Source organism: Vicia villosa, linkage group LG6, assembly GCF_029867415.1.
Source record: "Vicia villosa cultivar HV-30 ecotype Madison, WI linkage group LG6, Vvil1.0, whole genome shotgun sequence".
NCBI classification, from domain to species: domain Eukaryota; kingdom Viridiplantae; phylum Streptophyta; class Magnoliopsida; order Fabales; family Fabaceae; genus Vicia; species Vicia villosa.
In genome coordinates this window covers 107,580,418-107,591,521 of record NC_081185.1, presented here as the reverse complement: position 1 = coordinate 107,591,521, position 11,104 = coordinate 107,580,418, and positions in this window count along the sequence as shown.

Here is an 11,104-nt window from a genome sequence, read left to right as displayed (position 1 = left end):
CTAACTAATCATCTTTCAAACTATAAGTTGCAGACATGGATTTAGAGTTTGATGTTTACTAAGTATCGGTTCTTAAAACGTTATTTGTATTGTTTAAACGGTGGAGAAATCGTCGGTTAAACAATGCGGTAAATCTAACTATATCGTTGCGGACACGGACGATATAGGTGTCGATACGTAATTATATTGATCGTTAGCAAGTTCATAAGCATCTATTTATAAGGAAACATACAAATTTAGGTCGATGAAATCGAATCTTGATACATTTTCTTTAACTTAGAACTTTCTTTAATCTACTCTTTGCTACTAAAAGAATTGAATGATCTTTTGCAAACCTAAAACTAAAGTAACATTAACTCAAGACAAAATAGGCTATAGAACGGCGGTGATATCGCAATAATCCCTGTGGAGACGATAATAACGAAAAGTACACCACAATACTCTTTCAACAAAATGGCGCCGTTGCCGGGGAAAGAGTATTGTGGTGTACTTTTCGTTATTATCGTCTCCACAGGGATTATTGCGATATCACCGCCGTTCTATAGCCTATTTTGTCTTGAGTTAATGTTACTTTAGTTTTAGGTTTGCAAAAGATCATTCAATTCTTTTAGTAGCAAAGAGTAGATTAAAGAAAGTTCTAAGTTAAAGAAAACGTATCAAGATTCGATTTCATCGACCTAAATTTGTATGTTTCCTTATAAATAGATGCTTATGAACTTGCTAACGATCAATATAATTACGTATCGACACCTATATCGTCCGTGTCCGCAACGATATAGTTAGATTTACCGCATTGTTTAACCGACGATTTCTCCACCGTTTAAACAATACAAATAACGTTTTAAGAACCGATACTTAGTAAACATCAAACTCTAAATCCATGTCTGCAACTTATAGTTTGAAAGATGATTAGTTAGGTCTAGATACAAACATTGATGTCTCAAACATTTATACCAAAGAAAAAGCTTTAACAAACAAACTAAACCATCTATATTGATCATCACTTGTTCATACACATATATTCACAAGAAAAACATACAAAAGGCTAGGAAGATTACATCTTATCTTGATACAAAAGTGATTTAGCTATCCATGAGAATGGTAGCTTGCACAAGAAGGTAAGGATGAAGATCAACAAGCATCAAATGGCGATTAATCGACGATCAAGGCCTCCAATCTTCAACTCTATATTTGCTACAGTGTATATTGCTCTTGTTTCTCTCTAAAAATATCTCCAACCTCTTTCAAAAGTGATCTGGCCCATAAACAAATAAACAAAGTTTCGCAGACCGCGCTTAGCGCGGTGCAGCCCGCTAAGCGCGCTATCAATAATTGCTCAAACCGCCCAACCGCGCTAAGCGGGCTCCAGACCTCGCTTAGCGCGGAACTCTCTGCCAGAACTTCCTTCTTTTCTTCAAAAGCGCGCTTAGCGGGCTCAACCTCGCTTAGCGCGCTACCTCTTTTCAGCAATCCTTGGCTTTGGTCTTGGAACATCTTCAAAGTGCTTTTTCCAAGGTCCAAGCTTCCAATTATCTATAAAAACTACAAAATCCAACATAGATTGCAAAGATAAGAACTATTCAACAATAATATAAATATAAGAATATATATATACCAAATGACAATAAAATACTACTTATTAACCACAAAAAGACTTGAGAGTTACCAAAAATTACCTAAGATATTTACACAAATTGGTAACTAACAACTCTCCCCAACTAAACCTTTGTTTGTCCTCAAACGAAAACAAACACAAAAACAATCAACAAGCAAAACCAAGAGAGCACAAGCTAAGACAAGAACAAATGGGTGGTTCAAATTCCATAAGCACACAAGCAACATCTCACCCTTGCTCAAATAATACCATGCTTGAGATACTAATACTAAATACACAATTGATGTAAACAGCTCCTAAAACAAAATAAGTTCAAAATTGAATCACAACCTACACACTTCTCTAGTAAGAGACAAAATTGAGGACCTAACACTCACACAACAATGTCGCCAACATCCAGAATTAATTATGCAATCATCTACACAACATTTATATAAAAAGCGTAAAAGCAAGAATCACAAAGACTTTAGGGTTGAAACTTGGGTTGGTTAACAAGGAAGTGTCATTTCTCAAGGCCATTGAAAGAGTATTGTGGTGTACTTTTCGTTATTATCGTCTCCACAGGGATTATTGCGATATCACCGCCGTTCTATAGCCTATTTTGTCTTGAGTTAATGTTACTTTAGTTTTAGGTTTGCAAAAGATCATTCAATTCTTTTAGTAGCAAAGAGTAGATTAAAGAAAGTTCTAAGTTAAAGAAAACGTATCAAGATTCGATTTCATCGACCTAAATTTGTATGTTTCCTTATAAATAGATGCTTATGAACTTGCTAACGATCAATATAATTACGTATCGACACCTATATCGTCCGTGTCCGCAACGATATAGTTAGATTTACCGCATTGTTTAACCGACGATTTCTCCACCGTTTAAACAATACAAATAACGTTTTAAGAACCGATACTTAGTAAACATCAAACTCTAAATCCATGTCTGCAACTTATAGTTTGAAAGATGATTAGTTAGGTCTAGATACAAACATTGATGTCTCAAACATTTATACCAAAGAAAAAGAGAAAAGAAAAAGAAAAAGGAAAAGAGAAGAGCTTTGTATATAGCTAGTTCCAACAAAATAAAAAGATGAACTCTTGAGCAATAAAATTGTGTGATCGGTTGATAAGGATGTGTGGATATAATCATGACTTGAATGCTCTCTTAGGAATTGACCCCTTTTGTTTCAATGGCCTTGAGAAATGACACTTCCTTGTTAACCAACCCAAGTTTCAACCCTAAAGTCTTTGTGATTCTTGCTTTTACGCTTTTTATATAAATGTTGTGTAGATGATTGCATAATTAATTCTGGATGTTGGCGACATTGTTGTGTGAGTGTTAGGTCCTCAATTTTGTCTCTTACTAGAGAAGTGTGTAGGTTGTGATTCAATTTTGAACTTATTTTGTTTTAGGAGCTGTTTACATCAATTGTGTATTTAGTATTAGTATCTCAAGCATGGTATTATTTGAGCAAGGGTGAGATGTTGCTTGTGTGCTTATGGAATTTGAACCACCCATTTGTTCTTGTCTTAGCTTGTGCTCTCTTGGTTTTGCTTGTTGATTGTTTTTGTGTTTGTTTTCGTTTGAGGACAAACAAAGGTTTAGTTGGGGAGAGTTGTTAGTTACCAATTTGTGTAAATATCTTAGGTAATTTTTGGTAACTCTCAAGTCTTTTTGTGGTTAATAAGTAGTATTTTATTGTCATTTGGTATATATATATTCTTATATTTATATTATTGTTGAATAGTTCTTATCTTTGCAATCTATGTTGGATTTTGTAGTTTTTATAGATAATTGGAAGCTTGGACCTTGGAAAAAGCACTTTGAAGATGTTCCAAGACCAAAGCCAAGGATTGCTGAAAAGAGGTAGCGCGCTAAGCGAGGTTGAGCCCGCTAAGCGCGCTTTTGAAGAACAGAAGGAAGTTCTGGCAGAGAGTTCCGCGCTAAGCGAGGTCTGGAGCCCGCTTAGCGCGGTTGGGCGGTTTGAGCAATTATTGATAGCGCGCTTAGCGGGCTGCACCGCGCTAAGCGCGGTCTGCGAAACTTTGTTTATTTGTTTATGGGCCAGATCACTTTTGAAGGAGGTTGGAGATATTTTTAGAGAGAAACAAGAGCAATATACACTGTAGCAAATATAGAGTTGAAGATTGGAGGCCTTGATCGTCGATTAATCGCCATTTGATGCTTGTTGATCTTCATCCTTACCTTCTTGTGCAAGCTACCATTCTCATGGATAGCTAAATCACTTTTGTATCAAGATAAGATGTAATCTTCCTAGCCTTTTGTATGTTTTTCTTGTGAATATATGTGTATGAACAAGTGATGATCAATATAGATGGTTTAGTTTGTTTGTTAAAGCTTTTTCTTTGGTATAAATGTTTGAGACATCAATGTTTGTATCTAGACCTAACTAATCATCTTTCAAACTATAAGTTGCAGACATGGATTTAGAGTTTGATGTTTACTAAGTATCGGTTCTTAAAACGTTATTTGTATTGTTTAAACGGTGGAGAAATCGTCGGTTAAACAATGCGGTAAATCTAACTATATCGTTGCGGACACGGACGATATAGGTGTCGATACGTAATTATATTGATCGTTAGCAAGTTCATAAGCATCTATTTATAAGGAAACATACAAATTTAGGTCGATGAAATCGAATCTTGATACGTTTTCTTTAACTTAGAACTTTCTTTAATCTACTCTTTGCTACTAAAAGAATTGAATGATCTTTTGCAAACCTAAAACTAAAGTAACATTAACTCAAGACAAAATAGGCTATAGAACGGCGGTGATATCGCAATAATCCCTGTGGAGACGATAATAACGAAAAGTACACCACAATACTCTTTCAACAAAATGGCGCCGTTGCCGGGGAATAATCTCTTAGGATGAGTTTGAAAGATGAGTTTGCTTGTTTATATTGTGATTGATGTGAGGTTGAGGAAAGAAAAGAAAAAAATGTGAAAAAGAAAGAAAAGAAAAAGAAAGAAAAAAGAGAAAAGAGAAAAAAATTTGAAATAGAAAATAACAAAAAGAGTTGGGAATAAGATTGTGCTAATAAGTATTGGGTTTGGTGTGAAACATGTGATGAAGAAGAAAGTTTGATTGAAATTCCTTTGTTTGGAACTTTGTGGAAGTAATTACTCCCTTAGGTTTAGGCAAGTTTTTGTTTCGATTAGCTTTAGGACTTATCGCTTGTTTGTTAACCGAGCCACATTACAACCTTTAAAGCCCTTGTGATTTGTGCCGTTGCATTTTTGATACTATTTTTGGATGAATGCATAATTTTGTCTATTGTTTGCAAAATTGTCGGGTGTGTGTCAAAGTCCTCGCCTTTCGGTGTTTTTCATCTACCGATGAATTTTTGCTAGGCGTGATTCGTGACTGAGCTTGTTTTGTTTTAGAATGTTTTGTATGATTTTTGTACTTATGATTCGTTTCTTTTTCATGTTGTCGTTGTAGGATTGTGGTAAGTATTTACTTTGATTTGTAAGTTTTTGGTTTGAACTGTGCAATTGTTTCGTTTTCTAAACTGTGTTGATTCTTGATTCTTTGGATTTTCACTTTTGATTCTTTGAGTGTTTGGCCTTGTTTGAGGACAAACAAATTCAAGTTGGGGAGAGTTGTTAAGTGCCAAAATGCAGTTATTTTGTGTTTGTAAATAGTGGCACTTATCGATACTTTTTGTTAATACCGTTTGAATAATTCCCCGTTTTTGTGTATATTTGTATCGTTTGTGTTTTGTTACGTTTTCGCGTAAATATGTACCGTTTGATAGTTTTGTTGTCTTTTTGTAGGTATTTATGCGTGTTCAAAGCTTTGAGGAATAAAGTGTCGAAGACACGGCGACGAGCACGCGATTTTACCAATTCATCGGCGGACAAGGCTCAAAATAAGGATGATCAAATTCATCAATTTGGTTGCAATTTGTTCATTGTTAGATAGAGCATGGAATAAGCTTTCCAACGCTTCGAACCGGGCGCAAATCGGAGTTACGGTTCTCAAGATATGACCAAAACAAGATTTGCTGTTCTGTTGAGCGCGCTAAGCGGGCTTGACCGCGCTAAGCGGGCTCTGGGAGCATTTTTGACCCATTTGGCAGAAAGTTGGGCGCTTAGCGCGGGTTTTTGGCGCTAAGCGCGGTCTGGCGGTCTAAGAAAAATACAAAGCAGCCCGCTTAGCGCGCTGGGCGCGCTTAGCGCGGTCTGCGACTTTCAGACTTGTATATATGTTGTAAAAACACTTTTTTAGTTTTTTTTTATCACCCATTTCCCCCATGGAGTGGCTCTGGTCCAATTTTGATAGTTTAGAGGCTTAGGAAACACCATTGGGTGCGACATCATGTGGATTGATCATGGATCTGTCTCGATTTCATTGTACCGGTGAGATCTTTCCGGTTCATCTTCTCTCTTCCCTTTGTTTCATTCCAATGGTGGGTGTTGTATGTATGTTTCTACTCTTATTGTATGTATATTTGTGGATCTTGGGATTGTTTATATATTCGCTTTACAAATCATCATTGTTGTTGTTCTTGATCTTTTTGCTTAAATGCTCTGGATTTGTGTTGTTGCAGACATGGACACCATAGATCTTGATTAGGAATGATAACTGTTAGTTTCTGGGTTGCAGACATGGATTTAGGACTAACAATCGTAGTGGGTATCGAGTCTAATGCCTCCGTGTTGTTTGTGTCGGTGGAGAAATCGCTGATGTGAATAGTACGGTTGAGCTTTCGTCGGTGTTGCAGACATGGACACCGATGTGGCATCTCGAGTGATGCCCGGTGATGTTGATGCGTATTGTGAGTGTCGAGCGATAGATCTTCAGATTTAAGTATTCGACGGGTAGAACGAAATACAATTCCATAACTCTTTCTCTTAGACTATTGAGACTGTTTATCTGCTTTTATTTACTTTTCCCGCATTTACTTTCCGCACCCAAATCATGAAACTTAGAACGCGAGATAGTCGAACGGCAGTTCTTTCTTTATCATGGGAGTGAAAACAGTTCCCATCTGTTGAGTGTTGAAGCGGTAAAGCGGCAAGCAAAAAGTAATAGGTATTATTTATTACCGGGTGATATAGGTTATATCGTATCGTAGTCCACAGAGATTGGTTGAGAAGAACTGCCGTTCGACTATCTCGCGTTCTAAGTTTCATGATTTGGGTGCGGAAAGTAAATGCGGGAAAAGTAAATAAAAGCAGATAAACAGTCTCAATAGTCTAAGAGAAAGAGTTATGGAATTGTATTTCGTTCTACCCGTCGAATACTTAAATCTGAAGATCTATCGCTCGACACTCACAATACGCATCAACATCACCGGGCATCACTCGAGATGCCACATCGGTGTCCATGTCTGCAACACCGACGAAAGCTCAACCGTACTATTCACATCAGCGATTTCTCCACCGACACAAACAACACGGAGGCATTAGACTCGATACCCACTACGATTGTTAGTCCTAAATCCATGTCTGCAACCCAGAAACTAACAGTTATCATTCCTAATCAAGATCTATGGTGTCCATGTCTGCAACAACACAAATCCAGAGCATTTAAGCAAAAAGATCAAGAACAACAACAATGATGATTTGTAAAGCGAATATATAAACAATCCCAAGATCCACAAATATACATACAATAAGAGTAGAAACATACATACAACACCCACCATTGGAATGAAACAAAGGGAAGAGAGAAGATGAACCGGAAAGATCTCACCGGTACAATGAAATCGAGACAGATCCATGATCAATCCACATGATGTCGCACCCAATGGTGTTTCCTAAGCCTCTAAACTATCAAAATTGGACCAGAGCCACTCCATGGGGGAAATGGGTGATAAAAAAACCCTAAAAAAGTGTTTTTACAACATATATACAAGTCTGAAAGTCGCAGACCGCGCTAAGCGCGCCCAGCGCGCTAAGCGGGCTGCTTTGTATTTTTCTTAGACCGCCAGACCGCGCTTAGCGCCAAAAACCCGCGCTAAGCGCCCAACTTTCTGCCAAATGGGTCAAAAATGCTCCCAGAGCCCGCTTAGCGCGGTCAAGCCCGCTTAGCGCGCTCAACAGAACAGCAAATCTTGTTTTGGTCATATCTTGAGAACCGTAACTCCGATTTGCGCCCGGTTCGAAGCGTTGGAAAGCTTATTCCATGCTCTATCTAACAATGAACAAATTGCAACCAAATTGATGAATTTGATCATCCTTATTTTGAGCCTTGTCCGCCGATGAATTGGTAAAATCGCGTGCTCGTCGCCGTGTCTTCGACACTTTATTCCTCAAAGCTTTGAACACGCATAAATACCTACAAAAAGACAACAAAACTATCAAACGGTACATATTTACGCGAAAACGTAACAAAACACAAACGATACAAATATACACAAAAACGGGGAATTATTCAAACGGTATTAACAAAAAGTATCGATAAGTGCCACTATTTACAAACACAAAATAACTGCATTTTGGCACTTAACAACTCTCCCCAACTTGAATTTGTTTGTCCTCAAACAAGGCCAAACACTCAAAGAATCAAAAGTGAAAATCCAAAGAATCAAGAATCAACACAGTTTAGAAAACGAAACAATTGCACAGTTCAAACCAAAAACTTACAAATCAAAGTAAATACTTACCACAATCCTACAACGACAACATGAAAAAGAAACGAATCATAAGTACAAAAATCATACAAAACATTCTAAAACAAAACAAGCTCAGTCACGAATCACGCCTAGCAAAAATTCATCGGTAGATGAAAAACACCGAAAGGCGAGGACTTTGACACACACCCGACAATTTTGCAAACAATAGACAAAATTATGCATTCATCCAAAAATAGTATCAAAAATGCAACGGCACAAATCACAAGGGCTTTAAAGGTTGTAATGTGGCTCGGTTAACAAACAAGCGATAAGTCCTAAAGCTAATCGAAACAAAAACTTGCCTAAACCTAAGGGAGTAATTACTTCCACAAAGTTCCAAACAAAGGAATTTCAATCAAACTTTCTTCTTCATCACATGTTTCACACCAAACCCAATACTTATTAGCACAATCTTATTCCCAACTCTTTTTGTTATTTTCTATTTCAAATTTTTTTCTCTTTTCTCTTTTTTCTTTCTTTTTCTTTTCTTTCTTTTTCACATTTTTTTCTTTTCTTTCCTCAACCTCACATCAATCACAATATAAACAAGCAAACATCCTCTCCCCAACTTGAATACAACTATCATCATAATAAGAATACTCCTTACTTTCTAAGACAAGGTAAAAATTCAAACTATAAATCATAGTTGAGGGTTCAAGAAAGAATCAACATCCATACACAAATGAAAACCAAACGCTCATAGCCAAGAATTAAGCAAAAACAATATGGATATTGACAAAAAGGCTCAAAGGGGGTTACTAATGCTCACACACTCACAGGGTGAATTGATATTTAGCTATGGTAGTTGTGCTCAAAATCAAACAAGTGCCTTGATCACTTTCGTGCATTCACAAAATCAATACAGACGAAAGATTAAACATAATAATATCCAGTTAAAACAAGAAATGTCGGTCACTCACATATATACACAATGGAAAGCCACCTCACATTTATGGTAAAAAGGGGAAACTAATGTGATTCAAGTCATGAACAAGTTATGCAAAAAGAATGAATAATATGAAAAATGTACAAATGAAAAGTCTCCTAAACATGTTAAGCTATAGAAAGCGATAAACGAGTACCTTGCTATGTACAAATTCGAACAATCATTACCGCACAATTGGCATGTTGAATCAATCAAAATTGGAGAATTACCAAATGCGACTTCAAGTAATCGAGCCAAAATTTGAGTCTAAACAACAACAAAAGAATTAAAATTATAACTATAAAATACATACTATAAAGCCTTGGTGTAAGTGGGAAAAAGGTGAGGCAAATGAATCATTAAAAAGAATTCATTAGCCAAAAGCTACAGACCGCGCTAAGCGCGGTCTAGCGCGCTAAGCGCGCTACACCAGAAAGACAAAAACCAGTGCAACAAAACAGAAATTCCAGTGTGCCTCCACTAAACACCTATACATCTCATTTACAGAAAAACAGAAAAATAAAACCGTTGGGGTGCCTCCCAACAAGCGCTCGTTTTACGTCGTTAGCTCGACGCCTTTTATTGTTTCGCGAATGGTAAGAAACTTCCTCGCGGTACGCCAATGCTTTCGCCTCAAACGCAACCTAAAGGAAACATCCTGCCCAAACACTTAACAAACGAATCAAAAGCAAAAGTTTATACAAGTATGTGTAAAAAACCAATATACAAGGAATGGTGAAATTGACTAAACAAGTTGAAAATTGAAGATATGTAATTTAAGAGCTAATCCGAGTTCAACTTGTTTAGTAAGTTCACCAAACAAAACGAAACAAGTATAACTATACAAGTATACAACTATGCACAAAATATACGATATACACATATTTACGAAACTTAAAACACAAAACCATCGCAATGCGATTAATCTCAAAACCAATCCCCGGCAACGGCGCCATTTTGTTGAAAGAGTATTGTGGTGTACTTTTCGTTATTATCGTCTCCACAGGGATTATTGCGATATCACCGCCGTTCTATAGCCTATTTTGTCTTGAGTTAATGTTACTTTAGTTTTAGGTTTGCAAAAGATCATTCAATTCTTTTAGTAGCAAAGAGTAGATTAAAGAAAGTTCTAAGTTAAAGAAAACGTATCAAGATTCGATTTCATCGACCTAAATTTGTATGTTTCCTTATAAATAGATGCTTATGAACTTGCTAACGATCAATATAATTACGTATCGACACCTATATCGTCCGTGTCCGCAACGATATAGTTAGATTTACCGCATTGTTTAACCGACGATTTCTCCACCGTTTAAACAATACAAATAACGTTTTAAGAACCGATACTTAGTAAACATCAAACTCTAAATCCATGTCTGCAACTTATAGTTTGAAAGATGATTAGTTAGGTCTAGATACAAACATTGATGTCTCAAACATTTATACCAAAGAAAAAGCTTTAACAAACAAACTAAACCATCTATATTGATCATCACTTGTTCATACACATATATTCACAAGAAAAACATACAAAAGGCTAGGAAGATTACATCTTATCTTGATACAAAAGTGATTTAGCTATCCATGAGAATGGTAGCTTGCACAAGAAGGTAAGGATGAAGATCAACAAGCATCAAATGGCGATTAATCGACGATCAAGGCCTCCAATCTTCAACTCTATATTTGCTACAGTGTATATTGCTCTTGTTTCTCTCTAAAAATATCTCCAACCTCTTTCAAAAGTGATCTGGCCCATAAACAAATAAACAAAGTTTCGCAGACCGCGCTTAGCGCGGTGCAGCCCGCTAAGCGCGCTATCAATAATTGCTCAAACCGCCCAACCGCGCTAAGCGGGCTCCAGACCTCGCTTAGCGCGGAACTCTCTGCCAGAACTTCCTTCTTTTCTTCAAAAGCGCGCTTAGCGGG